General features: G+C 45.8%; 1 protein-coding gene across 1 annotated transcript in view; it reads left to right on the forward strand.

The window, feature by feature from the left end:
• LOC140397086 (equilibrative nucleobase transporter 1-like) overlaps window positions 1-13,567 on the forward strand; it is a 57,748-nt gene that overhangs the window by 24,140 nt on the left and 20,041 nt on the right. The gene's annotated exons all lie outside the window — the stretch shown is intronic.

Here is a 13,567-nt window from a genome sequence, read left to right on the forward strand (position 1 = left end):
GATAGAACCTGATAGAAGGTGCACAGGAACGGGTTACAAGCTGATAGAACCTGATAGAAGGTGCACAGGAACGAGGTACAAACTGATAGAACCTGATAGAAGGTGCACAGGAACGAGTTACAAGCTGATAGAACCTGATGGAAGGTGCACAGAAACGGGTTACAAGTAGATAGAACCTGATAGAAGGTGCACAGGAACGAGTTACAAGCTGATAGAAGCTGATGGTAGGTGTACAGGAACGGGTAATAAGCTGACAGAACCTGATAGAAGGTGCACAGGAACGGGTTACAAGCTGATAGAACCTGATAGAAGGTTCACAGGAACGAGTTCCAATCTGATAGAACCTGATGGAAGGTCCACAGGAACGGGTTATAAGCTGATAGAACCTGATAGAAAGTGCACAGGAACGTGTTACAAGCTGATAGAACCTGATAGAAGGTGCACAGGATAGAGTTACAAGCTGATAGAACCTGATAGAAGTTGCACAGGAACGAGTTACAAGCTGATAGAACCTGATAGAAGGTGCACAGGAACGGGTTACAAGCTGATAGAACCTGATAGAAGGTGCACAGGAACGAGTTACAAGCTGATAGGACCTGATTGAAGGTGCACAGGAACGGGTTACAAGCTGATAGAACCTGATAGAAGTTGCACAGGAACGAGTTACAAGCTGATAGAACCTGATAGAAGGTGCACAGGAACGGGTTACAAGCTGATAGAACCTGATAGAAGGTGCACAGGAACGAGTTACAAGCTGATAGGACCTGATGGAAGGTGCACAGGAACGGGTTATAAGCTGATAGAAGGTGCACAGGAACGATTTACAAGCTGATAGAACCTGATAGAAGGTGCACAGGAACGAGTTACAAGCTGATAGAACCTGATAGAAGGTGCACAGGAACGAGTTACAAGATGGTAGAACCTGATAGAAGGTGCACAGGATAGAGTTACAAGCTGATAGAACCTGATAGAAGTTGCACAGGAACGAGTTACAAGCTGATAGAACCTGATAGAAGGTGCACAGGATAGAGTTACAAGCTGATAGAACCTGATAGAAGTTGCACAGGAACGAGTTACAAGCTGATAGAACCTGATAGAAGGTGCACAGGAACGGGTTACAAGCTGATAGAACCTGATAGAAGGTGCACAGGAACGAGTTACAAGCTGATAGGACCTGATGGAAGGTGCACAGGAACGGGTTATAAGCTGATAGAAGGTGCACAGGAACGATTTACAAGCTGATAGAACCTGATAGAAGGTGCACAGGAACGAGTTACAAGCTGATAGAACCTGATAGAAGGTGCACAGGAACGAGTTACAAGCTGATAGAACCTGATAGAAGGTGCACAGGAACGAGTTACAAGCTGGTAGAACCTTGAAGAAGGTGCTCAGCAACGGGTTACAAGCTGATAGAACCTGATAGAAGGTGCACAGGAACGAGTTACAAGCTGATAGAACCTGATACAAGCTGCACAGGAACTGGTTACAAGCTGATAGAATCTGATAGAAGCTGCACAGGATCGAGTTACAAGCTGATATAACCTGATAGAAGGTGCACAGGAACGAGTTACAAGCTGATAGAACCTGATAGAAGGTGCACAGGAACGAGGTACACGCTGGTAGAACCTTGAAGAAGGTGCACAGCAACGAGTTACAAGCTGATAGAACCTGATGGAAGGTGCACAGGAACGGGTTATAAGCTGATAGAACCTGATAGAAGGTGCACAGGAACGAGATACAAGCTGATAGAAACTGATAGAAGGTGCACAGGAACGGGTTACAAGCTGATAGAATCTGATAGAAGGTGCACAGGAACGAGTTACAAGCTGATAGAACCTGATAGAAGCTGCACAGGATCGAGTTACAAGCTGATATAACCTGATAGAATGTGCACAGGAACGGGTTACAAGCTGATAGAACCTGATAGAAGGTGTACAGGAACGAGTTACAAGCTGATAGAACCTGATACAAGCTGCACAGTAACGGGTTACAAGCTGATAAAATCTGATAGAAGCTGCACAGGATCGAGTTACAAGCTGATATAACCTGATAGAATGTGCACAGGAACGGGTTACAAGCTGATACAACCTGATAGAAAGTGCACAGGAACGAATTACAAGCGGATAAATACTGATAGACCGTGCACTGGAACGGATTACAAGCTGATAGAACCTGATAGAAGGTGCACAGGAACGAGTTGCAAGCTGGTAGAACCTGATAGAAGGTGCACAGTAACGGGTTACAAGCTGATAGAACCTGATAGAAGGTGCGCAGAAACGGGTTACAAGCTGATAGAACCTGATAGAAGGTGCACAGGAACGGGTTACAAGCTGATAGATCCTGATAGAATGTGCACAGGAACGGGTTACACGCTGATAGAACCTGATGGAAGGTGCACAGGCACCAGTTACAGGCTGATACAACCTGATAGAAGGTGCACAGGGACGGGTTACAAGCTGATAGAACCTGATAGAAGGTGCACAGGAACGGGTTACAAGCTGATAGAACCTGATAGACGGTGCACAGGAACGGGTTACAAGCTGATAGAACCTGATAGAAGGTGCACAGGAACGGGTTACAATCTGATAGAACCTGATAGAAGGTGCGCAGGAACGGGTTACAAGCTGATAGATCCTGATAGAAGGTGCACAGGAACGAGTTGCAAGCTGATAGAACCTGATAGAAGGTGCACAGGAACGAGTTGCAAGCTGATAGAACCTGATAGAAGGTGCACAGGAACGGGTTACAAGCTGATAGATCCTGATAAGATGTGCACAGGAACGAGGTAGAAGCTGATAGAACCTGATAGAATGTGCACAGGAACGGGTTACAAGCTGATAGAACCTGATAGAAGGTGCGCAGGAACGAGATACAAGCTGATAGAACCTGATAGTATGTGGACAGGAACGGGTTACAAGCTGATAGAACCTGATAGAAGGGGCACAGGAACGGGTTAGAAACTGATAGAACCTGATAGAAGGTGCACAGGAACGAGTTACAATCTGATAGAAGGTGCACAGGAACGAGTTACAAGTTGATAGAACATGATAGAAGGTGCACAGGAACGGGTTACAATCTGATAGAACCTTATAGACAGTGCACAGGAACGGGTTACATGCTGATAGAACCTGATTGAAGGTGCACCGGAACGGGTTACAATCTGATAGAACCTGATAGAAGGTGCACAGGAACGAATTACAAGCTGATAGAACCTGATAGAAGGTGCACAGGAACGAGTTACAATCTGATAGAACCTTATAGAAGGTTCACAGGAACGAGCTTCAAGCTGATAGAACCTGATAGAAAGTGCACAGGAACGAGTTACAAGTTGATAGAACCTGATAGAAGGTGCACAGGAACGGGTTACAAGCTGATAGAACCTGATAGAAGGTGCACAGGAACGGGTTACAAGCTGATAGAAACTGATAGAAGGTGCACAGGAACGGGTTACAAGCTGATAGAACCTGATAGAAGGTGCACAGGAACGAGTTACAAGCTGATAAAACCTGATAAAAGGTGCACAGGAACGAGTTAGAAGCTGATAGAACCTGATAGAAGGTGCACAAGAACGAGTTACAAGCTCATAAAACCTGATAGAAGGTGCACAGGATCGGGTTACAAGCTGATAGGACCTGATAGAAGGTGCACAGGAATTAATTACATGCTGATGCAACCTGATTGAAGGTGCACAGGAACGGGTTACAAGCTGATAGAACCTGATAGAAGGTGCACAGGAACGAGTTACAAGCTGATAGAACCTGATAGAAGGTGCACAGGGACGGGTTACAAGCTGATAGAACCTGATTGAAGGTGCACAGGAACGAGTTACAAGCTGATATAATCTGATGGAGGGTGCACAGGAACGGGTTATAAGCTGATAGAAGGTGCACAGGAACGAGTTACAAGCTGATAGAACCTGATAGAAGGTGCACAGGAACGAGTTACAAGCTGAAACAACCTGATAGAAGGTGCACAGGAACGAGTTACAAGCTGATAGAACCTGATAGAAGGTGCACAGGAACGAGATACAAGCTGATAGAACCTGATAGAAGGTGCACAGGAACGAGGTACAAGCTGGTAGAACCTTGAAGAAGGTGCACAGGAACGAGTTACAAGCTGATAGAACCTGATGGAAGGTGCACAGGAACGAGTTATAAGCTGATAGATCCTGATAGAAGGTGCACAGGAACGGGTTACAAGCTGATAGAAACTGATAGAAGGTGCACAGGAACGGGTTACAAGCTGATACAACCTGATAGAAGGTGCACAGGAACGGGTTACAAGCTAATAGAACCAGATAGAAGGTGCACAGGAACGGGTTACAAGCTGATAGAACCTGATAGACGGTGCACAGGAACGGGTTACAAGGTGATAGACCCTGATAGAAGGTGCACAAGAACGAGTTACAAGCTGATAGAACAGATAGAAGCTGCACAGGAACGAGTTAAAAGCTGATAGAACCTGATAGAAGGTGCACAGGAACGAGTTACAAGCTGATAGAACCTGATAGAAGGTGCACAGGAACGAGTTACCAGCTGATAGAACCTGATAGAAGGTGCACAGGAACGGGTTACAAGCTGATAGAACCTGATAGAAGGTGCACAGGAACGGGTTACAAGCTGATAGATCCTGATAGAATGTGCAGAGGAACGGGTTACAATCTGATAGAAGGTGCACAGGAACGAGTTACAAGTTGATAGAACCTGATAGAAGGTGCACAGGAACGGGTTACAATATGATAGAACCTGATAGAAGGTGCACAGGAACGAGTTACAAGCTGATAGAACCTGATAGAAGCTGCACAGGATCGAGTTACAAGCTGATATAACCTGATAGAATGTGCACAGGAACGGGTTACAAGCTGATAGAACCTGATAGAAGGTGTACAGGAACGAGTTACAAGCTGATAGAACCTGATACAAGCTGCACAGTAACGGGTTACAAGCTGATAAAATCTGATAGAAGCTGCACAGGATCGAGTTACAAGCTGATATAACCTGATAGAATGTGCACAGGAACGGGTTACAAGCTGATACAACCTGATAGAAGGTGCACAGGAACGAATTACAAGCGGATAAATACTGATAGACCGTGCACTGGAACGGATTACAAGCTGATAGAACCTGATAGAAGGTGCACAGGAACGAGTTGCAAGCTGGTAGAACCTGATAGAAGGTGCACAGTAACGGGTTACAAGCTGATAGAACCTGATAGAAGGTGCGCAGAAACGGGTTACAAGCTGATAGAACCTGATAGAAGGTGCACAGGAACGGGTTACAAGCTGATAGATCCTGATAGAATGTGCACAGGAACGGGTTACAAGCTGATAGAACCTGATGGAAGGTGCACAGGCACCAGTTACAGGCTGATACAACCTGATAGAAGGTGCACAGGGACGGGTTACAAGCTGATAGAACCTGATAGAAGGTGCACAGGAACGGGTTACAAGCTGATAGAACCTGATAGACGGTGCACAGGAACGGGTTACAAGCTGATAGAACCTGATAGAAGGTGCACAGGAACGGGTTACAATCTGATAGAACCTGATAGAAGGTGCGCAGGAACGGGTTACAAGCTGATAGATCCTGATAGAAGGTGCACAGGAACGAGTTGCAAGCTGATAGAACCTGATAGAAGGTGCACAGGAACGAGTTGCAAGCTGATAGAACCTGATAGAAGGTGCACAGGAACGGGTTACAAGCTGATAGATCCTGATAAGATGTGCACAGGAACGAGGTAGAAGCTGATAGAACCTGATAGAATGTGCACAGGAACGGGTTACAAGCTGATAGAACCTGATAGAAGGTGCGCAGGAACAAGTTACAAGCTGATAGAACCTGATAGTATGTGGACACGAACGGGTTACAAGCTGATAGAACCTGATAGAAGGGGCACAGGAACGAGATACAAGCTGATAGAACCTGATAGTATGTGGACAGGAACGGGTTACAAGCTGATAGAACCTGATAGAAGGGGCACAGGAACGGGTTAGAAACTGATAGAACCTGATAGAAGGTGCACAGGAACGAGTTACAATCTGATAGAAGGTGCACAGGAACGAGTTACAAGTTGATAGAACCTGATAGAAGGTGCACAGGAACGGGTTACAATCTGATAGAACCTTATAGACAGTGCACAGGAACGGGTTACAAGCTGATAGAACCTGATAGAAGGTGCACAGGAACGAGTTACAATCTGATAGAACCTGATAGAAGGTGCACAGGAACGAATTACAAGCTGATAGAACCTGATAGAAGGTGCACAGGAACGAGTTACAATCTGATAGAACCTTATAGAAGGTTCACAGGGACGGGTTACAAGCTGATAGAACCTGATTGAAGGTGCACAGGAACGAGTTACAAGCTGATATAATCTGATGGAGGGTGCACAGGAACGGGTTATAAGCTGATAGAAGGTGCACAGGAACGAGTTACAAGCTGATAGAACCTGATAGAAGGTGCACAGGAACGAGTTACAAGCTGAAACAACCTGATAGAAGGTGCACAGGAACGAGTTACAAGCTGATAGAACCTGATAGAAGGTGCACAGGAACGAGATACAAGCTGATAGAACCTGATAGAAGGTGCACAGGAACGAGGTACAAGCTGGTAGAACCTTGAAGAAGGTGCACAGGAACGAGTTACAAGCTGATAGAACCTGATGGAAGGTGCACAGGAACGAGTTATAAGCTGATAGAACCTGATAGAAGGTGCACAGGAACGGGTTACAAGCTGATAGAAACTGATAGAAGGTGCACAGGAACGGGTTACAAGCTGATACAACCTGATAGAAGGTGCACAGGAACGGGTTACAAGCTAATAGAACCAGATAGAAGGTGCACAGGAACGGGTTACAAGCTGATAGAACCTGATAGACGGTGCACAGGAACGGGTTACAAGGTGATAGACCCTGATAGAAGGTGCACAAGAACGAGTTACAAGCTGATAGAACAGATAGAAGCTGCACAGGAACGAGTTAAAAGCTGATAGAACCTGATAGAAGGTGCACAGGAACGAGTTACAAGCTCATAAAACCTGATAGAAGGTGCACAGGATCGGGTTACAAGCTGATAGGACCTGATAGAAGGTGCACAGGAATTAATTACAAGCTGATACAACCTGATAGAAGGTGCACAGGAACGGGATACAAGCTGATAGAACCTGATAGAAGTTGCACAGGAACGAATTACAAGCTGATAGAACCTGATAGAAGGTGCACTAGAACGGGTTCCAAGCCGATAGAACCTAATAGAAGGTGCACAGGAACGAGTTACAAGCTGATAGAACCTGATAGAAGGTGCACAGGAACGGGTTACAAGCTGATAGAACCTGATAGAAGGTGTACAGGAAAGAGTTACAAGCTGATAGAACCTGATAGAAGGTGCACAGGAACGTGTTACAAGCTGATAGGACCTGATAGAAGGTGCACAGGCACGAGTTACAAGCTGATAGACCCTGATAGAAGGTGCACAGGAACGGGTTACAAGCTGATAGAACCTGATAGAAGGTGCACAGGAACGGGTTACAAGCTGATAGAACCTTATAGACAGTGCACAGGAAGGGGTAACAAGCTGATAAAACCTGATAGAAGCTGCACAGGAACGGGTTACAAGCTGATAGAACCTGATAGAAGGTGCACAGGAACGAGTTAAAAGCTGATAGAACCTGATAGAAGGTGCACAGGAACGGGTTACAAGCTGATAGAACCTGATGGTATGTGGACAGGAACGGGTTACAAGCTTATACAACCTGATAGAAGGTGCACAGGAACGGGTTACAAGCTGATAGACCCTGATAGAAGGTGCACAGGAACGGGTTACAAGCTGATAGAACCTGATAGAAGGTGCACAGGAACGGGTTACAAGCTGATAGAACCTGATAGAAGGTGCACAGGAACGGGTTACAAGCTGATAGATCCTGATAGAATGTGCACAGGAACGGGTTACAAGCTGATAGAACCTGATAGAAGGTGCACAGGAACGAGTTACAAGCTGATACAACCTGATAGAAGGTGCACAGGAACGGGTTACAAGCTAATAGAACCTGATAGAAGGTGCACAGGAACGGGTTACAAGCTTATAGAACCTGATAGACGGTGCACAGGAACGGGTTACAATCTGATAGAGCCTGATAGAAGGTGCACAGGAACGAGTTACCTGCTGATAGAACCTGATATAAGGTGCACAGGAACGAGTTAAAAGCTGATAGAACCTGATAGAAGGTGCACAGGAACGAGTTACAAGCTGATAGAACCTGATAGAAGGTGCACAGGAACGAGTTACCAGCTGATAGAACCTGATAGAAGGTGCACAGGAACGGGTTACAAGCTGATAGAACCGGATAAAGGTGCACAGGAACGGGTTACACGCTGAGAGAACCTGATAAAGGTGCACAGGAACAGGTTACAAGCTGATAGATCCTGATAGAATGTGCACAGGAAAGGGTTATAAGCTGATAGAACCTGATAGAAGGTGCACAGGAACGAGTTACAAGCTGATAGAACCTGATAGAAGATGCACAGGAACGAGTTACAAGCTGATAGAACCTGATAGAAGGTGCACAGGAACGGGTTACAAGCTGATAGAACCTGATAGAAGGTGCACAGGAACGAGTTACAAGCTGATAGAACCTGATAGAAGGTGCACAGGAACGGGTTACCAGCTAATAGAACCTGATAGAAGGTGCACAGGAACGGGTTACAAGCTGATAGAACCTGATAAAGGTGCACAGGAACGGGTTACAAGCTGATAGAACCTGATAAAGGTGCACAGGAACGAGTTACAAGCTGATAGATCTTGATAGAATGTGCACAGGAACGGGATATAAGCTGATAGAACCTGATAGAAGGTGCACAGGAACGAGATACAAGCTGATAGAACCTGATAGAAGTTGCACAGTAACGGGTTACAAGCTGATAGAGCCTGATAGAAGGTGCACAGGAACGGGTTACAAGCTGATAGAACCGGATAAAGGTGCACAGGAACGGGTTACACGCTGAGAGAACCTGATAAAGGTGCACAGGAACAGGTTACAAGCTGATAGATCCTGATAGAATGTGCACAGGAAAGGGTTATAAGCTGATAGAACCTGATAGAAGGTGCACAGGAACGAGTTACAAGCTGATAGAACCTGATAGAAGATGCACAGGAACGAGTTACAAGCTGATAGAATCTGATAGAAGGTGCACAGGAACGGGTTACAAGCTGATAGAACCTGATAGAAGGTGCACAGGAACGAGTTACAAGCTGATAGAACCTGATAGAAGGTGCACAGGAACGAGTTACCAGCTGATAGAACCTGATAGAAGGTGCACAGGAACGGGTTACAAGCTGATAGAACCTGATAGAAGGTGCACAGGAACGAGTTACCAGCTGATAGAACCTGATAGAAGGTGCACAGGAACGGGTTACAAGCTGATAGAACCTGATAGAAGGTGCACAGGAACGAGTTACAAGCTGATAGAACCTGATAGAAGGTGCACAGGAACGGGTTACAAGCTGATAGATCTTGATAGAATGTGCACAGGAACGGGATATAAGCTGATAGAACCTGATAGAAGGTGCACAGGAACGAGTTACAAGCTGATAGAACCTAATAGATGGTGCACAGGAACGGGTTACAAGCTGATAGAACCTGATAGAAGGTGCACAGGAACGAGTTACAATCTGATAGAAGGTGCACAGGAACGAGTTACAAGTTGATAGAACCTGATAGAAGGTGCACAGGAACGGGTTACAATCTGATAGAACCTTATAGACAGTGCACAGGAACGGGTTACAAGCTGATAGAACCTGAATGAAGGTGCACCGGAACGGGTTACAATCTGATAGAACCTGATAGAAGGTGCACAGGAACGAATTACAAGCTGATAGAACCTGATAGAAGGTGCACAGGAACGAGTTACAATCTGATAGAACCTGATAGAAGGTTCACAGGAACGAGTTACAAGCTGATAGAACCTGATAGAAGGTGCACAGGAACGAGTTACAATCTGATAGAAGGTGCACAGGAACGAGTTACAAGTTGATAGAACCTGATAGAAGGTGCACAGGAACGGGTTACAATCTGATAGAACCTTATAGACAGTGCACAGGAACGGGTTACAAGCTGATAAAACCTGATAGAAGGTGCACAGGATCGGGTTACAAGCTGATAGGACCTGATAGAAGGTGCACAGGAATTAATTACAAGCTGATACAACCTGATAGAAGGTGCACAGGAACGGGATACAAGCTGATAGAACCTGATAGAAGTTGCACAGGAACGAATTACAAGCTGATAGAACCTGATAGAAGGTGCACTAGAACGGGTTCCAAGCCGATAGAACCTAATAGAAGGTGCACAGGAACGAGTTACAAGCTGATAGAACCTGATAGAAGGTGCACAGGAACGGGTTACAAGCTGATAGAACCTGATAGAAGGTGTACAGGAAAGAGTTACAAGCTGATAGAACCTGATAGAAGGTGCACAGGAACGGGTTACAAGCTGATAGGACCTGATAGAAGGTGCACAGGCACGAGTTACAAGCTGATAGACCCTGATAGAAGGTGCACAGGAACGGGTTACAAGCTGATAGAACCTGATAGAAGGTGCACAGGAACGGGTTACAAGCTGATAGAACCTTATAGACAGTGCACAGGAAGGGGTAACAAGCTGATAAAACCTGATTGAAGGTGCACAGGAACGGGTTACAAGCTGATAGAACCTGATAGAAGGTGTACAGGAAAGAGTTACAAGCTGATAGAACCTGATAGAAGGTGCACAGGAACGGGTTACAAGCTGATAGGACCTGATAGAAGGTGCACAGGCACGAGTTACAAGCTGATAGACCCTGATAGATGGTGCACAGGAACGGGTTACAAGCTGATAGAACCTGATAGAAGGTGCACAGGAACGGGTTACAAGCTGATAGAACCTTATAGACAGTGCACAGGAAGGGGTAACAAGCTGATAAAGCCTGATTGAAGGTGCACAGGAACGGGTTACAAGCTGATAGAACCTGATAGAAGGTGCACAGAGACGGGTTACAAGCTGATACAACCTGATAGAAGGTGCACAGGAACGGGATACAAGCTGATAGAACCTGATAGAAGTTGCACAGGAACGAATTACAAGCTGATAGAACCTGATAGAAGGTGCACTAGAACGGGTTCCAAGCCGATAGAACCTAATAGAAGGTGCACAGGAACGAGTTACAAGCTGATAGAACCTGATAGAAGGTGCACAGGAACGGGTTACAAGCTGATAGAACCTGATAGAAGGTGTACAGGAAAGAGTTACAAGCTGATAGAACCTGATAGAAGGTGCACAGGAACGGGTTACAAGCTGATAGGACCTGATAGAAGGTGCACAGGCACGAGTTACAAGCTGATAGACCCTGATAGAAGGTGCACAGGAACGGGTTACAAGCTGATAGAACCTGATAGAAGGTGCACAGGAACGGGTTACAAGCTGATAGAACCTTATAGACAGTGCACAGGAAGGGGTAACAAGCTGATAAAACCTGATTGAAGGTGCACAGGAACGGGTTACAAGCTGATAGAACCTGATAGAAGGTGCACAGAGACGGGTTACAAGCTGATAGAACCTGATAGAAGGTGCACAGGAACGGGTTACAAGCTGATAGAACCTGATAGAAGGTGCACAGGAACGAGTTAAAAGCTGATAGAACCTGATACAAGGTGCACAGGAACGGGTTACAAGCTGATAGAACCTGATAGTATGTGGACAGGAACGGGTTACAAGCTTATACAACCTGATAGAAGGTGCACAGGAACGGGTTACAAGCTGATAGACCCTGATAGAAGGTGCACAGGAAGGGGTTACAAGCTGATAGAACCTGATAGAAGGTGCACAGGAACGGGTTACAAGCTGATAGAACCTGATAGAAGGTGCACAGGAACGGGTTACAAGCTGATAGATCCTGATAGAATGTGCACAGGAACGGGTTACAAGCTGATAGAACCTGATAGAAGGTGCACAGGAACGAGTTACAAGCTGATACAACCTGATAGAAGGTGCACAGGAACGGGTTACAAGCTAATAGAACCTGATAGAAGGTGCACAGGAACGGGTTACAAGCTTATAGAACCTGATAGACGGTGCACAGGAACGGGTTACCAGCTGATAGAGCCTGATAGAAGGTGCACAGGAACGAGTTACCTGCTGATAGAACCTGATATAAGGTGCACAGGAACGAGTTAAAAGCTGATAGAACCTGATAGAAGGTGCACAGGAACGAGTTACAAGCTGATAGAACCTGATAGAAGGTGCACAGGAACGAGTTACCAGCTGATAGAACCTGATAGAAGGTGCACAGGAACGAGTTAAAAGCTGATAGAACCTGATAGAAGGTGCACAGGAACGGGTTACAAGCTGATAGAACCTGATAGTATGTGGACAGGAACGGGTTACAAGCTTATACAACCTGATAGAAGGTGCACAGGAACGGGTTACAAGCTGATAGACCCTGATAGAAGGTGCACAGGAACGGGTTACAAGCTGATAGAACCTGATAGAAGGTGCACAGGAACGGGTTACAAGCTGATAGAACCTGATAAAGGTGCACAGGAACGGGTTACAAGCTGATAGAACCTGATAAAGGTGCACAGGAACGGGTTACAAGCTGATAGATCTTGATAGAATGTGCACAGGAACGGGATATAAGCTGATAGAACCTGATAGAAGGTGCACAGGAACGAGATACAAGCTGATAGAACCTGATAGAAGTTGCACAGTAACGGGTTACAAGCTGATAGAGCCTGATAGAAGGTGCACAGGAACGAGTTACAAGCTGATAGAACCTGATAGAAGGTTCACAGGAACGAGTTACAAGCTGATAGAACCTGATAGAAGGTGCACAGGAACGAGTTACAAGTTGATAGAACCTGATAGAAGGTGCACAGGAACGGGTTACAAGCTGATAGAACCTGATAGAAGGTGCACAGGAACGGGTTAGAAGCTGATAGAAGGTGCACAGGATCGAGTTAAAAGCTGATAGAACCTGATAGAAGGTGCACAGGAACGAGTTACAAGCTGATAGAACCAGATAAAATGTGCACAGGAACGAGATAGAACTGATAGAACCTGATAGAAGGTGCACAGGAACGAGTTACAAGCTGGTAGAACCTGATTGAAGGTGCACAGGAACGAGTTACAAGCTGATAGAACCTGATGGAGGGTGCACAGGAACGGGTTATAAGCTGATAGAACTTGATAGAAGGTGCACAGGAACGAGTTACAAGCTGAAACAACCTGATAGAAGGTGCACAGGAACGAGTTACAAGCTGATAGAACCTGATAGAAGGTGCACAGGAACGAGTTACAAGCTGATAGAACCTGATAGAAGGTGCACAGGAACGAGGTACACGCTGGTAGAACCTTGAAGAAGGTGCACAGGAACGAGTTACAAGCTGATAGAACCTGATGGAAGGTGCACAGGAACGGGTTATAAGCTGATAGAACCTGATAGAAGGTGCACAGGAACGGGTTACAAGCTGATAGAACCTGATAGAAGGTGCATAGGAACGAGTTACAAGCTGATAGAACCTGATAGAAGGTGCACAGGA

The sequence above is a fragment of the Scyliorhinus torazame genome, chromosome 20 (assembly GCF_047496885.1).
Source record: "Scyliorhinus torazame isolate Kashiwa2021f chromosome 20, sScyTor2.1, whole genome shotgun sequence".
NCBI lineage: Eukaryota > Metazoa > Chordata > Chondrichthyes > Carcharhiniformes > Scyliorhinidae > Scyliorhinus > Scyliorhinus torazame.